We start from the raw sequence: 25322 nt of genomic DNA on the forward strand, positions 1-25322 counted from the left end.
TATACATTTGGTATCTGAACTTTCAAGATAGGCGGTTATAAGCATTTTTAATAGTGGTTCTAACTATTCACGGGGGTGTCTGGTACACATCCCCTGCGAATACGGGGGAACACTGTATGTATGTGTATATATATATATATATATATATATATATATATATAGATATATATATATATATATATATATATATATATATATATATATATATATATATATATATATATATATATATATATACTGTTAAAAAAACTGTAGTTTTAATCAGAAAATTTCTGTAAAAATATACGGTTCCCAGCCGTATTTCAGTAAAACAGGCGACCATCCGTTTTACCCTACATTGTTATAATTATCTTTTACGTGTCAGTTACCATAATATCATTGCTATAAGACTGCCTACCTGAAATACGGGGGCAGTCCTGTATTTGATGTATAGTCCTTATCATAATGGTTCATATAACTTAAATGTTTTCTGACAGAATTGTGTTAAATATTAAGACTAATACTATATGAAACATTAAAAGCTTCAAATTTTCTCCTAAATCCTTAAAAATACAATATTGTAGAAGTTATTCGTTTTATTATTATCGCATTGGCATCTGCCTATTTGAAGTTGCCATCTGCTACCATCCCACATAACTACAAAATTATTAGTGTAATAATATAATAATATACTTGTATATTTTATACCATTTCCAACATTACGTTTTATGAAACAGGCAAAAAATAAAAGTTCCACTGTATATTCAAAGGACCAAAAACATCATATATACTACGATTATCCATATCAGATACGCATTTCGCAATGCGTGTGTTTTCATTTTTCCTGGTGGCTGGCGGCGCCAAAACACTTGAAAACAACGGGAGTCCCGTCAGCTCTCCAGTGAGAAGTCTTCTTGTGGTTTCTTCTACTGTTACGAAGAGTGAAGTTGTGAACATCATCAGGTGAGTTTTAAGACCAGGTATATGCTTTTGTATTTTATATGATAAAACTTTACTGCAGTTGCGGCCTATAATAAGATTTGATTAGGACTATTATGTATGAAGACCCTGCCTCCGTCGACGGCTCGTGGGATGAGTATTTCCCCCTTATACAACCTGTATATTTAGATGGTAATAAATAATCCAGGACTAGAAAGTACAATTACCATACATTGTTAAGTGAAGCTATGTGGTAAACTTTTGATAAACATCCTATTAGCATAGATTGTTAACCTAGACCATATATAGGGTAAACAACCGAAATTTTTAACAGTGTATATATATATATATATATATATATATATATATATATATATATATGTATGTATATATATATATATTATATATATATATATATATATATATATATATATATATATATATTATATATATATACATATATACTATATATATATATATATTATATATATATATATATATATATATATATATATATATATATATATATATATATATATATATATATATATATACATATATATATATATTTTTTTTAAATATTTGTAATAAATAGTTAATTTGTAGCTGGGTATTATTTATCTTTTCAGGTGTGTTTTTTAATAGTCAAATTGATTTTATAAAATAAAATGTACAGCAAAATGAAGTTAGTGATTCTTAGCAAAATTTTCTAGACGCTCGGGTTGAGCTCGACCGCCACGCACCTTTAACGGGGAGTGATATAGTTGAAACCCTAAGACCAAAAACCCCAAAACCAACCTAACTGTTATTTGATATATATCAATCACTCTAAAGTAGGGAAACCTAAAGAAAGAACATAAACCAAAAAAATTGTGACATACCTTTTTTTCTCCTAAAACAATAATGAACTCAGTGGAAACAAATATCCGGAACATTAAAGAAATAGTAGGGGAAAAAACCATTGACATGCATGATTATTGGGTTGCAGCGAGATGAAACGAAAAAAACGACACATCAGAACACATGTGAATTGAATGACTGCTTTCATTGAATGTTTGCAACTAAATCAAGGAGCATAACAAAAGATAGTTTAAGAAACACTATACGAAATTCTATATGATACACAAATAACGATACTAGTTTGGACACTCATGAAAAGAGTTGTATGTGCATTGGACACCTGATGACTTATACAGAAAAACAAATAAATGTTGTAAAGAAGATTTTAGAAAAAATGCAAATTGATAATCCACAAAAAGAAAATAACACTTGAGCACAGTAACGTAATATTTTCAATAATTACAATGGAATGTAAAGTAGTTTGCAGACCAGATTACATTTGGGGGAATATAACGATTACTAAAAGAATATGAACCAATGATATTATGTTTACAAAATGTCAATAAAACAATATTAACAATAGTATCTGCATCTAGAGAAGAAGAAGGAAATTTTGGTACTGCTATATATGTAGTACTTAACAAAGTATGTTATGACAAAGTACCTATAACCTTTACTGACTTGCAAATATCAAGTATTAAAATGCAAATAAAAAACGTCAATTATGTAATTTAACATTTTTACAACCAACCTTATGAAAATTATGGCATTGATAAACTTAAAGATTTACGTAATAATTGCAAGGGACCACCATTAATAGTAGGTGACTTTAATGCTCACAACCCGATATGGGACTGTAATTGCACAAAATCAAATAGAGCAGGGAGTAAAATAGAAGAGTTCATAGATTCAAACGACTTGTGCTGTATAAATGATGACGAAATTAGCAAATATTATTCTAAAACACATGGAACACTTTCCTCAGTGGACTGAACTCTAGCTACAAGAAGATTAGTTTACAGATTACATCAAAATACAGTTGATGGCTTGCACACTAGTCATACCAATATTAATTTCCTTATTACACAATAATCCTGCAAAACATACTCCTCATTATAACATTTATAAAGCAGATTGGGAGAGATATGAAATACACACAAGCAATATCCCGTCATTTGATTATTTAAAAGACCATAATGAAGCTAGCAAAAATCCTGTTAATTTACTTAAAATGCAGCTCATAAAGCAATACTAAACTCTAAATCCCATCAAACAAAGTCCCATGGTGGTCCGATAAGCTAACAGGATTAATAAATATAAAACAATGAACAGGGAGATGATTAGATCAGTTGGATAGAAAGTTCAGTAAAGTAAATAAAACATTGCCAATATTAGAAGGAATTTCACAAAAAACATAATATATTATTGCAAGAAATTGAAACACTAAAACCTCTATAAAGCAAAATATCTACAAAAATTTAAAAAGGAAATCATTCAAGGAAGAATCATTTCATGGAGGAAATACGTATCAAATATCTCTAATAAAGCCCCCATACAAAAGATATGGAAAAATTCAGGAAAATAAACGGTACCCATGTTAAACCACTTAGACATGCCATATTAAAAGGTAGGAAAAGAATACTTGATCCCAAATAAATAAGTAATATATTAGGAGAAACCTAGCAAATATATGTAGTGATAAAAATTTCGATAAACACTTTTGTACATAGAAAAATAGTATAGAATTACAATATATTTCGAAACAAAAGAAGATATATATAATAAAAGAAAATTTAATATGGAAGAGTTGGAATATGCTCTCTCGAACAGCAAAAAAATCTGCTCCTAGAGGTGATCCTAGAGGTGACAATATTTGTTTTGAGATGATCTTATAATTATTCATGGGGTCGAAATTTTTTTATTTGTCCGGCGAATGGAGTAAAGCTATGATAATTTCTATCCCTAAACCTGGAAAAGTTCCCAATAATGTGGAAAATTGCAGACCAATTTCTTTAACAACTTGCTTATGCAAATTGTTAGAGAAGATGGTAAATGCTCGACTAACACGGCACATTCGAGAGAATGAAATTTTGACTCCCACTCAGTTCGAGTCACAGTGCAACACATCTACATTATATTCTCTAACTTAGACCACCATATACGCAGAGGATTTGACCGAAAACAAATTAAAGTAGTTATCTTTTTTCTATTTGATGTTGAAAAGGCATACGATACTACCTGGAGGTACGCTATATAGAAAAAAAATCGTGGACATCTACCTTGGTTTATCCAGAACTTTTTGACTGATCACAGTTTTCAGGTGAGAAATTGATAATGTATCGTCCAGAACATTTCCACTTGAAAATGGTCTTCCTCAGAGAAGCGTCCTTAGTGGCACACTGTTTACTTTAGCAATCAATGATATTAGTAATAACGTACCTACCGGAATTAGAATTAACTTGTATATGGATGATTTTGCCATATATCATTCAGTAATTCTCATAAAACATGAAGAGCAAATAATTACTAAAACTATAATAAAAATGGATGAATGGTTATAAGTAGGCCTTAAATTATTAGGAAATAAAACTCAAGCAGTTGTGATTTATAAACATGAAAGAGGGAAGAAAGGTGAAGAAATAGATTTACAAATCATAAATCATAGTATACCAATTGGCCAAACAGCAAAATCTTTGGGAAAGCCCAATTAATATATATAGAATCAAAATGTACAAGAGCATTAAATATTATTAGAACATAACCAAACACTACTTGGGGAGCCGATAGACATACCCTTAATGTTCGGTATAAAGCAAAAGTGCTATCTAACATTGACAATTATCGATTCGAAGTATATGGCTCAGCTTAGGACGCAGTGCTGAAAATGTTAGATCCTGTTCACAATGAAGGCCTTAGAATATGCTCAAAAGCCCTCAGACATTACCAAAATCATCTTTAACGATGAAAAGTGCTCTAAAAATTCAGACAAGTAATTCCCCAACCAATATATTATTTGATGTAAGAGATTGTTTTATTAATAACCATCCACCACTTTTTAGAGCTAGAAGATTGTCTGAGTCGCTGAATATAAATTTATACTTTCTTTCTTTCCAGTAATGCCTCAGTATTTACAGCTTAGCTATGTACAATAACATCAGCCATTAAAATAAAGAACATTCATTCACTATTTTTTTTTATTTTATTTATAGTGACTTTAGAAGCGCTATTGAAGTCATTCAAGTTCCAATCCAGAAAAATAATATTGTAGAACAGATTCAGTTTTCATTCCAAAGTTATTATATTATAATGGGAAAAAAATATTGAAATGTAAAAATAAAAGGAAACAAAGAGGCTGATAAAATGACTAAAGAAGCCGTCCACATGATAAAAGAAAATGTAAACATCCATATTAGTGTCTATATAACATATATAAAAACGATCATTGTCAATAAATGGCAGAATGTGTGGAATGAAGAACCCCGAAGTAATAATTTACAACACATAAAACCTGCTGTTAGGCACATGTAATACTGACTCGTCTCCTAATAGGCCATACTCGTCTGGCACATGAACGGGTCCCGAATGCTCAGAGAGCAAGGCTTTGATCAAGGTCTGACGTGTGTTGCGTGAATGCCCAAAGTATGACCAACAGCGAATGTCAACTTTTGGAAATAAATCAGTGAACGAAATTTTTTCAGAATTTTTAACATTTTCAGTGGTCTGATTTTATTGTTTATGGGGAACTGTAATTCAATTAATCAGATATAGAAATAAGCAAATGAAAAAACACGAAAATCTTAAGAGCTTTTAATGAATTTTAATACTTTTTAGGTGTGTATGTAAGGAAGCACGAGTAAATGTATTTATTATGTGTGTTCCAGTATGAAAGCATATAACTTTGAGCAGTTTTTAATTTAGTTTAATTTGATTTTAATTGATTACAGCATTTAATGAATAGTTTATTTTGGTGCCATTCTTGGTGTTTATATTAAACCTTCGAGCCAACCCTATGAGAGCTGAAAGTCAGCTCAGTGGGCCTGGTTAAAATACATTTAATAGTAATAATAATCTCTCTCTCTATCTCTCCGTAATGATCCAGGCTAATGATGACACTTTCAATGAGCGTCGGTTCCATATATGGAGATTCTTGGCATTTATGCTGCCACAAAGGATGACATATGTAAGAGTTACATAATAAAAATATGGAATGTTATTCCTATATATATAAAACTAAAACTAAAGAGGTTCAACCAGATTGCTTGCAGGAATGTGATCAGACCAGAGACGATAAAGTATGCTAAGATGACGTACACAATAAAGTAGCTAAGATGACATGCCGTCACCTGTGGTCCTTCATTTCATTTTAAAACATTAGTCCAAGCTTCCTACTTGAGACAACTACCGCGACCTATAATTCGAACGGCCTACGTGATCTGTATGTATGTTCATATGTTCGAGCTACTGTCTGAAAGGTCAAATTATAGAGGACCCAAGTAATTCAGACTCTAAGCCGAGTGATGAGCAATTCAAAGAATATTTTGAGCAAATATTTAACCCTCCTAATGTAGATAGTCTTAATATAGACGATTTTCATTCAGATGTAACGTATACCTGTATTGGACGATCCAATTACTCCAGCTGAAGTACAGACTCAGGTAAAAAGGTTAAAGCCCAATAAAGCCAGTGGACCTGACGGTCTACCACCAGGTTTGTTCAAAATATTACCGTTTGAGTGGACCATGCTAATTGCTACATTTTATTGAATAATCTGTTTTTGTCTAGTTCTTACCCCATTAAGTTGGATAGCAGCAAAGATGCATACAATATTCAAACGAGGAAGTAGGGCTTCTCCAGGTAATTACAGAGGCATTCATGTAATTAATAGTATAGCTAAGATTTACGATATGTCCTATGTGCTCGTCTTAGTCAGTGGTTTAAGCTAAGCCGTGTAGAGAGCAAGCAGAAGTCAAGCGGGAGGGGATGTGTAGAGCAAATAGTAACTTTGAGGATATTGGTGGACGTAGCTAGGAGGAAGAAATTGAAGCTTTTTGTAACCTTTGTTGATTTGAGAAGAGCTTATGATTGTGTACCTAGACATAAGTTATTTTCTGTGCTAAAACAAATGGGATGTGGGATGACTATGCTTTTAGCATTGGTGGCTGTATATCGTTGCACAAATAGCGTGATTGGTACCTCTCTCCTTGCTGCTACTGTTGGTGTGCGCCAAGGTTCACCTACCTCATGTATTTTATTTGTTTTATATTGTAATGACATGATACAATGATAAAAACGTAATTGCCCTTTGGATGGTTTTCTTGCTTGGTTACATATTTATGGTCATGATGGATGACAATGTCCTCCTATCCACTACAAAGGATGTATGGAACATAAAATAAGGATTTTGTTATGAATTTTGTAATTCCTATGGGATGATTATTAATGACAGAAAACTAAATTTATGGTGATTAATGGTACTAGGGAAGACAAGGAACCCATAATATGTAATTCTGATGTGATTAGTTACTGTAATCAGTACATTTATCTAGGCAGTCCTTTTACGGATGATTGGTTCTCCCACAACAGCTATCAAGCAACATGCAATAAGTAAAATGTGTCATACTCTGAAATTTATTTCATTTATAAGTAGAAACAATGATGTGCCATTTTTAGTTAAGAAGAAAATTTTTGATGCTGCTATTATGTCAACTATATTATATTCATGTGAGTCATGGCTAAATGGTGATATTAAACCCATCGAAAAGCAATATAAATGGTGTATTAAACAATTTTGGGGTCAGAAAAAACTACTAATAATGACGTATGTATGGTAGAACTGGGACTTCCGCCGATGAGGGCATTAATCAAATCGAGGCAAAGAAGATTCTTCAAAAAGATGTGGCTTGAAAGGAATAATATGGATGATGACCCTTTAATTTACGCCATGCGAATAGTGATGAACTATAATGACTCTGTTTCGAGGTATATACGAAACCTTATCTCTAATAATAACTGATGATATTGAGGAAGGAAAATGTGAACTGCAATTAAAGGTCAGAAACTCCAATTCCAATAGGATTGTGTTCTATAAAACTGTTAACCCAGATTTAGTCGTTCATGACATTTATACAAACCAATTAAGACTTAATGAAATAGAACGTGTATCATGGACAAGAATGCGGTTGAGTGCTCATTCATTGGCAGTTGAGACAGGTCGGTGGAACAGAAAAGGTAGGGGCCGTCTGCCGATGGATGAGAGGTTGTGTTCATGCGGTGAGGTCATTGAAAATTGTCCACTTTCGTTACAGATCAGGCAGACGTATAACGTTACCACAGCTTTAGACTTGCTAGTAACCAGAACCGATTATGATGTAGTATGTAAAATTGTACATAAGCTTCTTTCCTTGTATTGAATGTAACACGTTATTATAATGTGTAAAATATAATTACAGGAACTTGTTGAAGGCGTATGGTTAAATTGGTTTTGTTTTAGTACAATATATGTGTAATAGAAATTCATTTAGTTTGTATAAGAGATTGTACAAAATCTACTGTACTTAATTTTGTAATTTGGACCAAATACTCTTTTGTAAAATTCATATTATTTTGTATTGTGGTCAATAAAAATATCTATCTATCTATCTATCTATCTGCTTCCTTTATGATTTGTAACGGAGATGGTAGTCAGAGTGGAATTAGCCATCATCATTGGCAGAAGCGATCAGGCCATCATCATTAGAAGACCAGTACAATCCTATCTGATATTCATCATGTAATCTCAAAAGAATAGATGTATTTTTTATACATCGTGTTTTCTACTAGAAACCTCACATCAGAAAGAAGATATCATCATGAGTTTAACACATCGTCGTCATAACGAAAGAAGATACTTACTTCCTAAGTTATCATCAAACCCCAAGACACTCCAATGAGTATGGAAGTGCACAACCAACCGACTTAGTGTAAGATTATCGCAAGTTAACATTACCTCATAGGGCGCCTTATTATACAAGGCAACAGCCCTTTCACATACGACAACACTGGTCGCCGTGAGACCAAGGGCGACAAATGTCAATATCATGACAGTGGCCTCTCGATGACACTGTAGTGAATCCAAGATGGATGTAAGAGTGGGGGCTCTGAAAATACGAAATACCCTTGATTCAGAGATCTCAACAATAAAGCGCTTGGAGAATAGTACCATGCAAGAATGCGCTAGTACTAAACACATCTGTAGATTCTTGAAAGTAAAAATAGGCTTCATAGAGTAAATCCAATTCTCAAAACTGGTCATCCTGGCAGCCGTCATTGCATCAAACGAGGTTCAGCAGAGGCAGAAAAGATTCTAAACGAGTTTGACGTTCAAAGAAAAAAAATATGAAAAAAGAAGTTATTTACTTTGAATGGTCAGGACAACATGTTCAGTATTTTGCATCAAAATTCAACCCGCTTCCATATCAGCAGCTGAGTCTGAGATTATTTAAATATCTTAGTTTATGACTAAGTTGACGCATGTATATCAGAGTGGCTATTATTAATTCCTATGTTCTTTGAGGTGTGGGTGGGTGGATAAATGTTCCGGATTTATCTCTAAAAGGATTAGTGCGAAGCTCGGTCAGTGAAGGCGCCCTTCTCAAGGTACAAGGAATTATATAAGTTGCTTATTTGTGCCTTAATTTTTTTCAGTACAGGAATATCACGAATAAGACTAGTTCTATACAAACAACACACACACACACACAAAAAAAACAAAAAAAAAACACACACACACATATATATATATATATATATATATATAATATATATAATATATATATATATATATATATATATCTTCTTCTTCTTCTTCCCACCTTTTTCCCATTTTTATTTGGGGTCGCCGTTTCGGATGAGCCGTTTCCATCTATTTCTATCTTGCACTTCTGCCTCATCAATTCCCTTCTCATGTAAATCTCCTTTCACACAGTCCTTCCATCTCTTTCTTGGTCTCCCTCTCTTTCTTCTTCCTTGCACCTCCACTCCCATAGTATGTCTCCCAGCGTGGTCCTCCTCTCTCCTCAACAGGTGTCCATACCATCCTCAGCCTCCCCTCCTGCACTTTCTTTGATACTTCCACCACCTTAGTTGACCCCCTTATGTAGTCATTTCTGATCCTATCCACTCTTGTTACCCAGACATCCACCTAAGCATTCTCATTTCTGCCACATCCATCTTCTTCTGCTCTGCTTTTCTCATGCTTGCTGTTTCCGTACCATACAGCATTGCTGTTCTTACCACCGTCTTGTGAAATTTTTCCTTTTAACCTAAGCGGCACTCTTTTGTCACAAAGAACTCCCGAGGCCGCTCTCCAGTTGTTCCAGCCTGCCTGTACCCGATGTTTTACTTCTTCTTCCATACTTCCTCCAGCGTTAACAAAAGATCCCAAATACTTAAACTTATCAACTCTCCTTATTTGCTCTCCACCAAGCTGAATACTTTCTCTATCATCCCCCTCAGTGGTGGTACACATGTATTCTGTCTTGGATCTACTTATTCTCATTCCTCTGTCCTCCAGTACTTGTCTCCATCTTTCCAATTTCACTTCCAGATCTTCCCTGCTCTCTGCACACAGAACAATATCATCCGCATACAATATGTTCCATGGTACTGTCTCCCTTACTTCCTCTATTATAACATCCATCACTATGTTAAAGATAAATGGGCTCAGAGCCGACCCCTGGTGTAATCCTACTCTCACCTCAAAACCTTCTGTCTCCCCAACACTGCTCCTCACTCTGGTAAATACATTCCGGTACATCTCTTGTATCAATCGCACATACTTCTCTGGCACCATCTTCTCCCTCAGGCTCCTCCCATACCTCTTGTCTCGGGACTCTGTCATAAGCCTTTTCAAGGTCAATGAATACCATATGTAGGTCCCTTTGTCTTTCCCCGAATTTCTCCATTATTTGCCTCAGACAAAATATACCATCTGTTGTTCCCCTTCCCTTCATAAATCCCATCTGCTCTTTACCTATTTGTACTTCTTCTCTCAGTCTAGCATCTATCATCCTTTCCAGTATCTTCAAAGTGTGGGACATCAATTTAATGCCCCTATAATTACCACACTCTTGGACATCGCCTTTCCCTTAAAAATTGGGATCAATATACTCCCACGCCACTCATTTGGTATCTTTTCCTGTTCAAGGATCTTTATCATAAGATCGTACAGTATATCCACTCCTTCATCTCCTAATGCTTTCCATGCCTCCACCGGGATCATGTCTGGTCCGGTTGCCTTCCCATTCTTCATCTTCTTCAGTGCATTTAGTACCTCTTGCCTAGAAAACCTCATTACCATGCCAATGTTTCACTTGCCCATCCTCTCTTATTAGTCTATTATTTTCTTCATTTAACAACTGTTCGAAATATTCTTTCCATCTCTTCACAATGTCTTCCTCCTTTCTAAGCACTACACCCTCTTGATTCTTTATTTGTTTGATGTGTGTTATATATATATATATATATATATATATATATATATATATATATATATATATATATATATATATATATATATATATTATACATTTTTTACAGACCACCAAATTCACATTCAATGGTGTACTTGAAGTCTAAATTAGTTTCACTGAGGCACACGTAACTGTGTTCTATTTTAATTTCCCTTCAGTTAAATATTCAGTTGTGTCATACATTTGTTGTCCGAGTTATTTTAAAACGAATTAGAGTAATAGGCCACAAAAAACACTTTCATGGGGAGAAATTTATATCTTTTTCTTTAGATTCATTTGTTGGGGGCTCTTCGTCTTCAGAGTTTTCAATGCAACTGGGGGTCGGTTCGTTTAACTGCAAAACTGGAAGGCTTTTAGTTTAGTGTATTACATTTTTCCCTCAGATTTGCGATTCATTTTTTTTTCTCGCGAACGCAGTTTACAAGGATCAATACCAACCACATGTTTACAAACTAAATAGACGCAATTGCCTCTAGTATGGCTATGATAGGCAACGGTGGAATGTGAAAATGAGTGCAAGATATGGAATTCTGTTAAAGATCAACAAAAATTGGCGTTGGTCTCACTGAGATATCTTTCAAAAGGGAGCCAGCCTAGATGCTAAAATTCAAAACAAAAGATAGAGCCAAAATAGCATTATTTTTAAATTAATATATAGTTTGCAGCATTAAAACCCAGACTTAAGATATATTTATCAGACTGAGAGAAAACTAAAAAAAGAATCAGCTTTGGTCATGTAAATGAACACTACGTGAGATGAGGCAAATGGATATTATCGACGTTTCAATAATATAATTAATAATAATAACAATAATAATAATAATAATAATAATAATAATAATCCAGACGTGACGCTAATTAACAAAATGAAAAAGAAAGTATCACTCACTCACTGAAGTCGAAATACCAAGGATAAGTATCAAGACCTGAAAATAGAAATAAGAAGGATATGGGATATGATAGTGGAAGTTGTATCCATAATCATAGGATCACTGGAAAAACTAGATGCCGAGGTATCTCTAGGACTCATGCAGAAGAGTGTGCTCTTAGAAGCAGCGCACATAGTGAGAAAAGTAATGAACTGCTAAGGAGGCAGGATGCAACCTGGAACCCCACACTATAAAAACCATCCAGTCGAATTCTATGACTGTGATAGACCAAAAAAACTAATTTCTGCTCACCACAGGATCGAATCCAGGACTCTCGAATGAGAGTTGGATTACATGTCAGGTATAAATTTGTTTCTATTGCTCACCAGACTTTTGCTTCATTTCCAAAGATATTATTATAATTAATAATAATAAATACACAGAAATCATCCACATCCTGGGCAGATTCCATCTTTTCCGCGCAACTGGAACGATAATATTGATAAATGTTGAGCGTCATCGAAATTGTTTTACCTGTTCTAAAATATTCCTGGTTGAAATTTGCCTCGGAGCAACAGTCCCCTGAGGGCATTTAATAATTGCTCTTGTTCGGGAGAGCAAAGGAAAACCTCGCCAACGAATCGGGGCTTTTTGGGGAGCCGGGACGGGACGACTGTGTAATGTATTCACAACCATTGCGTACCTTAGCTATAACGAAGCTTTACTTGAGTTGGGCATGATTACGGTCATGATTTCATTTTTAGTATATGAATCATTGCTGTCATGCATAGTAAATATTTTGTAAATTCATACAGCGCATATCACTTCAGTATAATTTCTGTCTACCAAATTAAAAAATTTAGATATGCCATTACCGTCAGCGTTCCATCTATTGATGCATTTTCTTAGTAATATCTACACATTAATTTTTTACCTTCATTTGATATTGAATGTACAGTGGAATACATTTCTTACTGCTCCATATTCATGAAAGACTTGAACGTATCTTCAAGTTGATATTTATATATTGCTGCTGTATACTGTTTCTTACATTGTGTCAACTGTAAACTGATTATTTGAAAATTACATTCGACTGCATATTTTCACAGGTATAGAGATATTAGGCCATTTATTTTGGTTTATTTCAATAATTTATCTTTTTACACAGAAAGAAAAACTTTCAGGAAACATTATTTGTTTGTGAAAATAACGCATATAAATTTTACATAAGAATATTAATATAGAAAAATATATATTTTATAAAATTCAGGTACATCTATTAAAACACGATATTGAATGTATATATGAACTTAAAGCAACTAGCATGTAAATTGTACTGACTTTGATTTTCCCAGATGCAAAATCTTTCATGAGAGAGTTTGTCCTCAGAAGCTCAAGTTTTTTTTTTTTATTGTTTATTGCCTCTATGGCTGTTTTTGGCAATTGATAACTGTAGGCGATTCCTTTCGCATTTTATCACAAAGCCCCAATAATGGAAAAAATGGAAAAACATCTCATCTTTTCCGAGAAATCCTCAGTATACCACTTTACTGAGAGATTTTTTCGTTCTGCTTTCCTTTCGTCTTCTTATTCTCTCTCTTTCTGATTGAACTGGACACTGTTCTGCTTTTATGCCGAATTTCTATATGGCTGTAGATGCCAGTAACGTTGCCTTAGGAGCTGAAATATTCTAGATTACCGATTCTAGATTACCGATGGCGTCAGATATCCCTTGGCATACTACTCAAAGAAACTGAAGCTAGCAGAATTAAGATATAACTCTATCTAGAAAGGATTATCAGGGATGATTTAGCCATGGAATAGGGTGACCATTTATTTGACTTGCAAAAGAGGGGCAAAAGTATCTAGTAAGCCCATGCGCACTTGCACTTATGTTGAGTCATTATAAATTCAGAAGTTTAATACATAAGTATATTCAATTCCAAGTGATTATGAATGAGAAGCTTTATCAATCAGTGTTTCTCTTCAAACATTATCGCTGACATTTTAAGGTCTATCAATTAGCGTTTTAATTCAGGTATTATTGCTGACATTTTAAATAGAAAATTATTATTTAAATTTTAAGGAAAATTACAGACATTATTAAAAAAAAAAAAATATTACATCATTCTTTGGCGTATTTTTGGCTTGATTTGATCTTTACTAAGTATATTCAATAACAGGTAATGACACATTACGTTTATCAATGACATTGTTTTTATTCAGACGTTATTTATTACTGACATTTTAAACAAAAATTAGTCTTTAATTTTTAAGGAAAATTGCAGTAATTACATAAAAAAGGAAAAAATGCTTACTTCATTCTTTAGTGTATTTTTGGCTTGATTTGATCTTTACTCAGGATACTCAATAACAGGCAATGATACATTAGAAGGTCTATATGTTAGTGTTTTTATTCTGACCTTCTTTCTGACCTTTTAAACAGAAAATTATTCTTTCAATATTTTCATTTCTCACTTTCCAGAATAACCCTTTCTTATCGGCTGACCTTTTAAACAGAAAATTATTCTTTAATATATTTCATTCAGCCCTTCTTGCTGACCTTTTAAACAGAAAATTATTCTTTAATAAATAAGGAAAATTGTAGACTACATAAACAGAAGAACGGCTAGATTTGATCTTTAAGAGTGAAGGGTGAGTTCTAAGATATTCATTAAAGTCACTGCAACTCAAGTCGAAATTGCATTTCACTATTAGTGCCGACTTCAGCGTAGATACTTGTAACTGGCCTTTTTCTGATGTCCAGAAGTTGTTCATTAAGGAGAACACCCTCTCTGCGGGAGCATTGGAACCAGGGAGGCACAGGCTAAATTCAATAACCTTAGATATGTTTCTGAAAGGAATGCTGTTATTATCAAAGAGGCAGAAAATATCTACCCATTTTCTATCCACTTCCAGATCACTTACTTTCCATTGCTGTACCTTTTCATTAGTCAAAAATTTTTTTGACACAGGTAACTTCGTCAAAAAATTCATTATCATCTATTTCAAAATCAGGTCTTATCCCTTGCATATAGTTCTCTGTTTCCTTGACCTGAGACCAACATATTAAGCTACTTTGAAGAAGAACCCAATCAAAATTTTGTATTTCATCAAATGGCCTAGTCCACTGATCTTAGAATTCTACTGATGTTCCATAAAAGGAATTTACTGCACTTTTGAAGTGTTCAGCATTATTCGCCCTCCCTTCCAAATCTTGGAGCAATCTTGATGATTGCCATTGGGATGAACAGTTCTCTTTTTTGTTCTAACTTTTTCATTTTCCAATCTTCTAAAATGCAATTAACTTCCATTATTGAAACTTTTTGGAATTCGATTTTTAAAGTGTAATCATGGAACACTATGGTGGAGTTATAGGAGTTCTATCTGACAACATCCTTGAGAGACAGACAGACAGACATTGAGAGCGTGTAATTGGTGGATGGATGGTTAGCAATTGAATTGGTTGTTGGTGAGTTCTGGGTTGTCTGCTGGTGCAGCTGGAGTTAGTTGTTGAGATCAGAGTTTTGAGTCAGTCTTTAGGCAGAGCCTGTGATGGTCAATAGTGTTGGCAGTGGTCTGTGAAGGCACTGAAAGTCAGTTGAATTGTGTGTTGTTGATTTGTTGTTTAGTTGTTGTTAAGTTGATATTGTTTGCTTTAGAGTTGTTGTGCCTGTGCTGTTGGATTTGTTGTGCTTGTGAGTTCCTGTTGGGTTATTTGTGAGTTGTTGTGGTTGAGGGTTGTTGTTGTTGTTGGAGTCTGTTGTGGTTTCTTGGTGTGGTTGTGAGTTGTTGAGAGGTGTTGTTGGTGAGCTGTTGTGATTCCTTGGTGTTGTTAGTGGGTGTGTGTGTTGCCTTTTTGTGTTGTTGTTTTATTGTTGGTGGTTGTTTGTGCGGTGGTCCTTTGTTGTGGTTGTATTCCTTATTTGTTGTTGTGTTCTTGAGTTGTGGTTGTGTTCCTTGTTTGTTTGCTGTGTTGTTGAATTGTGGTTGTACTCCTTGTTTGTTGTTGTGTTGTTGAGTTGTTGGGTTGTGGTCCAGATACTCATAGCCCTGAGTATCTGGAGTTGGGTGAGTACATGTGTTGTGTTTTTTTGTTCTGTGTGTAGGTGGTCAATTGGCCTGCGTGTGTTCCGTAGTGTAAAGAGGAAAGTGTGACTGAGGGTGAGTTTGGCAGCTGGAGTGGTCAAGTTTATGTAGGGGCGTGGGGCAGGTTTCTCACTTGTTTTTTAAGCTTGTGATCCCGCCACATTATTTTTTGGCTCCCGAACATGGGCTGCTTGTGCGGCAGCTGCAGGACGATTGGGGTAGTGATTTGTGTGATTGGTGGAGAAAGTGAGGATGGAAGGATTGAAGGAGATGGAGAGGCTGAAGGAGGAGTTGGGGTTCGGTGAGGTAAGCTAAGGAAAGATTGGGCGTGGAGAATGAGAGGTTAAGGCTAGAATGTGAGGAGCTGAAGAGCGAGCTAGAGGAACTGAGAGAAAAGCTAAGGAGTGCTAAAGTGGAAATGAAAGAAAGGGGAAAAGAGTGGAAGAGAGAATGATTGAGAAAATGGACAAAAAACTCAGTGCAGGAGATGATGAAGGCGTTCATGTGAGAGGGAGCTGTAGGAGGTAGGTCTACTGGTTCTTGTGACGGGCCAGTAGTGGTAAAGAAAGTGTATGAGACTACGAGTGATGAAGGTGATTCGGTTATGATAAGTAAGGGAAAGAAGAGGAAGACAGGATAAGGATAAACCTAAGGACAAGAATAAGAAAGGGGCTGAGGAAAAGAAGAAGACTAAGGGAAAGATCGATAGTAAGGGTGATGGACAGGATAAGACTAGGACTGAATACATTGGGGAAAGGGCTGAGAGTGATTTAGATAGCAGTGAGTGGAAACAGGTGGGTAGAAAGAAGAAGGGTAAGAAGAGCATAGTCAAGAGTATGGATGTGAGTATGGAAGTGGATTCGCTGTATTTGGAAGAGGGAAAGAAGGGTCAGAATGGAAGAAGTGAAGTGAGAGTGGGAGTGAGCAGAAGTACAAAAGGCTGTGTATATGAAAGAGGTACCCCGTGTGCACAATACAAGGAATATGGTAGTAGAGACATAGGGGATTTTTTTAAGGAATATGAGAAGTATTGTGAGGCTAAGTATGGGGATAACAAGAGAGTCTGGGCAAGAGAGTTAGGTAGCTTTTTTATGGGATTTTTGTTGAGTATGTATGGAGTAATGATGAGTAGGGATGTGCCGTATGAGAGTGTGAAAGCCAGGATTGTAGAACAGGCAAAGAGGATAAAGAGTAGTCTTTGATATAGGAGAAAGAACGATTTTGAAGAGGCAACAATGAATGTTGGTGAGTCGTTGTCAATGTATGTCTGTAGGTTAGAAACATTAGCTAGGAAAAAGTTTGGGGACGAAGGGATAATTGAGTGTAAGGAGCTAGTGCGAAAGTTGTTGGCGACTGTACCAGAGAGTGTATATGAGTTTATAAATCTATAACGTGAATGACGAATGAAAGGTTAACGTGGAATGCCATTTTAGAAATAGTAGAGGATTATGAGTTAGATAGGTGTATGAAAGAGAATAGAAGTGTTAGTGTTAGGACTGAAGTAGCTGAGGTTATACCAGAGTTTAAGAGGTATAGAGAAGCAGTTTTAGAAGGGCTGAGGCGAATGGCAGAGCGAGTGGTTGATGGGAGTGTTAGTGTAGTTAGCCCTAAAAGAGATAGGAGTGCGAGTGTCGTAAGAGTAGTCAGTTAGTTGTGATCGAGAAAAGCAGTGTTACAGATGTGGTAAGCCAGGACACAGGAAGAATAAATGTCGCTGGGCGTTAGGGGTGTGTTTCGGGTGTGGGCAAACGGGCCATTTGGTGAGTGAATGTACGAAAGATAGTGGTATTAAGTGTTACAGGTGTGGGCAGATATGGATGTCGGGGTACCCATGTGAACGAGATTTGCGGTAATTGTGGGAATAGTGGGCATTATGCTAGGATGTGTAAGGAGCCGCATGCGAAGTGTGCTGAATGTGGAATGGAAGGTCATGTGGTGAGTGTGTGTAGGTGAAAGAGGATGAGTCAGGCTGGAAATTCAGGAAACTAGGTGTTAAGGGGATTCAGTAGGGTGGGTTCTCTAGTATGTGACAGTATGTTCGGGAGAATGCAATGAATGAGTGGTTGAAAGTGAATAAATGTCAGTCGAGTATCAGTGACCAAATGGGTCTGGTAGATCGGTAGTTAGTGTTGGTTGGGTATGGAAGAAAGCAGAAGAAGCTAAGGAAAGGGAATGAAAGGGAGAAACGTGAGCTGCATGATAGAGGGGTTAGTGTTAGGGTAAAAATGTTGGATAAAGCATGTAATACAGATGACTTTGAGGGGAGGAATGATACTTATAGTGTGTGTGGTTTTGAATTGTCAGGGTTTAGTGAAATTTCACCATGAATGGAATCAGGTGGTAAGTATGTGATTGGCAGTATGAATGAGTCTCTTCAGGAGTTTGGCAGGAGTGTAAATAAGGTAAGTGATTTGGTGGCAGAGTTACAAGAGATATTAGGACAAGAGTTAGAAGGGGTAGATGTGATAGTGAATGGGATTTGGGAGGATAGTAGTGAGGGAGATGATAATGGGAGTCTGACTGGAAGTGGTCTGGGAGAAGTGGATGGCGGTGTAACTGAGAACGTGTATGAGGGCCCTCAAACAAGATCCATGGGGCCTATGTCTGAGCATCCATGGGTGTTGCAGAAGGCTATTTAGTGTGGGTGTTGCGAGTGTAAGGAGAAGTTGTCAAATGTAACAGCGGAGGAAATATGGAGGAGTTATGGGAGTTCCATTTGACAATGTCCTTGAGAGAGAGAGAGAGAGAGAGAGAGAGAATAATTGGTGGATGGATGGTTAGCTATTGAATTGGCTGTTGGTGAGTTCTGGGTTGTCTGCTGGTTCAGCTGGAGTTAGTTGTTGAGATCAGAGTTTTGAGTCAGTCTTTAGGTAGAGCCTGTGAATGTCAACACAGGCATGGACAATTGTAGGATCAGTTGTTCACTGTAATATATGGGTCAGTGTGGGTAATCACACAGATTTGGTAAAAGAAAACAAAAATCAGCAATTTATATAACTACTTATGCAATGGCAGGGGGACAAATGTGGGACATAAGGCTGAAAGGGGGACACTGTGTCCCCCCAAGACCGCAATTTTTTGGGAGATAAAGAGTCAAAAAGCCGGACTGTCCCCCTCAGAGGGGGATGTATGATCACCCTAGCCATGAAATACTATGAAGTATATCATACTGATCACAAGTTCCCTCTGGCAATCTTAACAGACCATAACTCATTGATATATGAGTCTGGACATGCAAGATAACAAGTGGAGAATTGAATATATCCAGGGAACTGAGAATAAAATAGCTAATGTGCTCTAGCACTATTAACTCCTAGGAAGTTATCTTCATACATACTGAGTATTTAGTTTTGCTATTCAGAGGTGAATACTTAATATCTCCCTTCTGTAATTATTTGCATCTTACAGTAAATCCCATATGTAATGGCTCTTTTTACCCGTTTGTATCCCAAACCAGTTCCACTTTACTTTTACAGTGTTGCCAGTGCCATACCTTGTTTCAGTAATAACACAAACTAGGATGATAGATGAAGAATACTAGGTGAAAGCATTTAATCATGGTAAATAAGATATTAAGGTTTACATGTAAAATCTTTAGTTATGTAGGTAAAAGATACAGACAGGTCTGCTTAATAGTCAAGTTAATTTCCTGGTGGGATTGAATTTTGATTGAACTTTGAAATATGAACTTTGGTGCAGACATTATTTACTGCTAAGAGATTTACATGCTGTTTTGAGAGAGAGAGAGAGAGAGAGAGAGAGAGAGAGAGAGAGAGAGAGAGAGAGAGAGACTGTCACATTTAATATTATAAATTAGTGTATAACATTCCAATTATATCGCTGAATACATTTAAAGTTTGTAAATAGCATGTCAGTGGTCACTGGGCTCGTTAAGTGTTTATTAGGCAGCCAGGTTCTTGAGAAGTCTTCGACACAGGAACTGAGTGGTCGGGGTCATTCTCTGTCCAACGCTACATGATTAGGGTGCTCCCATGCTTCGTGAACTTGGGAAAACTCGTTACCTGTGTGGTTGTTACCTGTGTGGTGTTACCTGTGTGGTTCTGTTGTTCTGTTACCTGTGTGGTATTGTTACCTGTGTGGTATTTTCTTAATATATCTCTCAACACAAGAGGACCCGACACTACGAATGGACTGATTATGGGAGTGCTGTCATTTGTTCCAGTAAGTGTTACTTATAGTTATATTTTAAGATTATTTGGTAATGGTAATATTTTGATTACATGAGAAGATCGTGTTGTGTGTTGATTAAATCATATTGCATTTGAATGTTGTGTTTGCTGTAGTTACTGAACTACCATTAATGTTCACAATTAAAAAGGTGTTAGGACAACTATAATATGGTTTAGTTTGTAAACGTAACTCCGGTTTTGTAATTGTAACTCAGGCTTTGTAAATGTAAACGTAAATGTAAACATAGGATGGATAAGTAAAATTCAACAGTTAATATGAAATGTACAATTTACAGGTGACCATTTTGAGTGCAGTATACTGCACCCAAAATGGTCACCTGTAAATTGTACATTTCATATTAACTGTTGGAATTTACTATCCATCCATGTTACATTTACGTTTACATTTACAAAGCCTGAGTTACAATTACAAAACCGGAGTTACGTTTACAAACTAAACCATATTATAGTTGTCCTAACACCTTTTTAATTGTGAACATTAATGGTAGTTCAGTAACTACAGCAAACACAACATTCAAATGCAATATGATTTAATCAACGTTTTCCTGTTATTTTACTTCCTGAACAAGAATTAAAAGTAATATTTATTCGGTCGCCTGTAATTAAACCATAATTTATCATTGAAGACTACATGACAGTACAAGGGGTGCAATGTACCAACGTACAGAGTTCAAAGGTAAATAACAGTTTAGTTACAATCGAGCGACAAAATATTACCTTAAAATCTTGTAAAGTAAGCAAAATAACATAGGAAACCGTCAACTGCCATAGTCTAATTCAACTGAACAATCTTCAAAGTTTTGGTTCAGGGCGAAGAAAAGTAAACAAACCGCCATATTTGAATACTGGTAGGGGGTGTGGGATACCTAACCAACAGTGAGCATTATGTCCGGTAAGGTGGCGGGGGCTGGGAGGGGTATTTGGAAAGGAAGGCACAGGTACAAGTTGGTAAAGCCACGCTAGGATATGATAAGAAATAACAATTCCCAATAAAAATCACCGACATCAAAAGCACTAAACCTTAGGAACACCAAAACACAATTGATATAACTAAATAATGTGCATAAAGCTTAGAAACCTTACCTTAAATGTTACCTAAACACCTTCCTTTGTAGATCAAGCCTACACTAGTTGACACAATGAGGGCAAAAGGTCTGTTTTCTCAAAAGATGGTGATCTTGACAGTACATTACCAACCTTTCATAAAGCCCCAAGTAATGGACTGAAGAGTCCTTATAATTAAGGAAACAGTTAACACAAGTATGGGGTATAGTGGAGAAGAGTTGGTAATGGGCCTAGAGGAGCAGGAGGTGCCAGAGAATGCTTCTGCCATCATGGTCGGTTGATGAGTGAAGTGAAATGCACTGGGCCGGCAAGTATTGTCTGGAGGAAGTTGCGGGGGAGGGGTGGAGAGCAAGAAACAGGGTAGGGGGGAGGATGGGGTGGGGGTAAATATTTACGTTTTTGGGGGAAAAACACATGAACACATGTATATATTATATTTATACACAGTTTTACACATCTGGTATTTACACATCTGTTTCTTCAGTATAAATTATCAAGTACAAGTCAAAGGCCATTGTAGTGAATAAGGATCTTAGTGGCCAGGTCGGGGGGTAATTGAACTTAACAAGAAATGTTGAGCACAATTGTAAAAATTGTTTGTTTGTATGGAATTTTTACATTTCATGGAACCAGTGGTTATTCAAGAACAGGAATTGTAAAATTTTGTAAACTGACCGGTGGCGCTCCGTACCCCATAACCCCCCTTAAAGAAAGACAAAGTTAAAGCAAGGGTAACATAGGTTAGGATACTAACCTAACCACCCTAAACCTAACCTAACCTAGTAGAACGTGTTACCTGACAGGGGTGGGGATGTGGGGGGAGTCGGAGCCCCCTGCCCCCCTCCCCCCCTTAAGGAAGGCAATCTTAGAAGTGTAACATATCAGTTAGCATACTAACCTAACCAACTTAACCTAACCTAGTAGAACGTGTTACCTGACGGGTGGGGGGTGGGAGGAGTCGGAGCCCCCTGTACCCTGGCCCCCTCCTTAAGGGAGGCAATCTTAAAAGTGTAACATATTGGTTAGGATACTAACCTAACCAACCTAACCAAACCTAACCTAGTAGAACGTGTTACCTGACAGGGGTGGGGGGATGGGAGGAGTCGGAGACCCCTGTACCGCCCCCCCCCCCCCCTTTAAGGAAGGCAATCTTAGAAGTGTAATATATCAGTTAGGATACTAACCTAACCAACCTACCCTAACCTAGTAGAACATGTTACCTGACCGGGGGCCGGAGCAATCTTAGAAAGTGTAAAGCATATACGTTGGGATTCTTAGCTAACCTAGTAGAATGTTCTAAAATGATTGGGGGTGGGGTGCCTGTCCCGTAACCCCCATTGAGAAAGATAAATATGAAAGTAAATATAATAATAAGTAAAATTTCATCCAAGAAATTGTTATAGATCAGAAAGGGATGTAAAGGGGGATATAGAAAAAAGAAAGGAGAAAAAATGCATGTGTAATTTGGAATGTCTGTAAAATGTAAAAATGTAATACCATCAATTTTCACGTCATTGACAGAAAGGTCTTAAAACGTCGTAAAACCTCCTTCTAGTTCCAACCCTCAGGAGACTTTCAGGGGCCTGCCCTCAATTGTAACGTAATATTGTAAGATATATTGGGCAACATTATGAAGTGAGAACAAGTCAGTACACATATTAAACAATACTATGATAAATGAAACAAAAATAAATGCTTGAAATAATATTACACGATTATAAAACAAAGGAGGAAAATGAATATATGTAACTTAATGCATGAATCCCCCCAAAACCTCCACTAGGTCCTATTGCATGTAGGGTTAATAATTGGTTAAATACATGTAACCCCCCTAAAACCCCCATAATTTATCTCACTTAGGATATCTGTGCCTTAAACAAAAGCTCCCTTATAACATGGCGCATGTGCAGTAGGATTCGGTGTCGTAATAGCAGTATTAATAGGTGGATTTTGGCTATGTAACGGCTGTATTGTCGGTTTATTAATCACTTTATTTCAGCTTGTATTTCATGTTTCAATTGTCATAAATAAGAGGAAATAACACAATAACACGGCAAACCTTCCCCCAAGTGTTTTACCCCACCCAAAACCCGGTAATCCAATCGGTCCCCCTTACCGCAGGATAGAGTTGTAAGGGGTAATTGTCCCAAGTGTTTTACCTCACCCAAAACCCCGCATTCCCATCGGTCCCCCTTACCGCAGGATAGAGTTCAAAGGTAAATCGCATGTTAATTACAGCCAGCCAAAAAAATATTACCTTAAATTCTTGTTCAGGAGGTAAAACTGTATAGAAAAACGTCAATTAGCATAGCGTAAACATTCACGGACGATCCACCATCATCACACTGGCCGGGTCTTATTCACTCGATATTTAATTGGTGAAGCAAGAATATAATTACAACTCTAAGCATACCATTCAAAAGACTGAAGTTTCTTCCACATAACGTAATATATGAAAGCCCCATATGAACTAAAATAAGCATGTGACGCCCTTAGTAAAATATATTTTCAAGGCAGCTTTGAAATCCAATATGGTGGCGATCGTGTGGCTAGACGGGTCTAGTCACGGATGGCCACTATCTTTCCCAGCACTCATTTGAGCAATGTTAGCATATATATGTAACGTTTATTGATCTTACTCAAGATTGCAGTTGTAATCAGCACAATAAAACAACATTTTGTTGCCTATACTAGTGAAAGTATGAAACTTGTTATTCCCGGGGCCATGGTTTGAACTAAATTCATTTTTACTTTGAAATCGGTGGTTTTATCCTTACTGCCATCACAACTGTATTTTTCTCAATCAAAACATATGCCCCTCAATGCTAACTTTCCTCTTTTAACGACTTTCTGGTCATTGCAAATTCGGCCCCATTAATTTCTAATGGGGCGAAAACAGACAGAGGCCCAGGGACCGAAAGCGATTGTGTCACACAACGGCGGTAATCCGGCAGTAAAACATCTTCATATATCCAAAAAGTAAATTATATATATATATATATATATATATATATATATATATATATATATATATATATAATATATATATGCGCATTACGATTATAACGATTACATTAGTAGCTGATAACAATCTGCATAAATAACTGGTAAACTGTTCTGCAAGAAAGTTGAGTATAGCAATTCATTTACAATAGGTACGAAAGTCAAGATGTCATGACGTCATAATACAGGACTTAAAAGAACGTTCTAATTTCGAAAAATAATTACTTAAATTTGAGTCAGAATCGAGTTACTTTTTAAATAACGAATCTTTTCAAAAAATTAATCATCATAAATATATATATTGACGTTTTACTATTTAGTTTAAATAATTATCTAGTGCACGCTTCGTCGTCGTCTTCTACCAAAACGGTTGTTTTCTTAAAAATGTCGTGCCCACTGCCCAGTGACCGTGTTCCGATTGCTGTGATGAAAGTGCCCCAGCGTCTTTGGGAACAAGTGGTGTGCGGATTTATCACAGGAAAATGGGAAGTTTGTTGACACAAGCGACTCCACAAACATCGAGATGGCTTCAATCTTCTAACATATTTCAGCGTAAGTAAAAATTTCGAAAGCATTTTGGTGAGATTTGCACAGCGTTGGCCACCCTTTTCACTACCCTCTGTTTAATGCTTTAATTTTGGCCTTAATTTCTAACTTTGGAGATAATACTTACTCCGAAAGGAGAGTAGAGGTCTTTAGCTCCGTCCCTCACCAACAACAAGCCACGACTGATGCCCATCTCCAGTGTCAGGACGCGTTATAAGTACTACTTTTCGGATGGTGGCATGCCGTGACCATGCGGTTGTTTACCCTAGTCT

The sequence above is a fragment of the Macrobrachium nipponense genome, chromosome 29, assembly GCF_015104395.2.
Source record: "Macrobrachium nipponense isolate FS-2020 chromosome 29, ASM1510439v2, whole genome shotgun sequence".
Taxonomy (NCBI): domain Eukaryota; kingdom Metazoa; phylum Arthropoda; class Malacostraca; order Decapoda; family Palaemonidae; genus Macrobrachium; species Macrobrachium nipponense.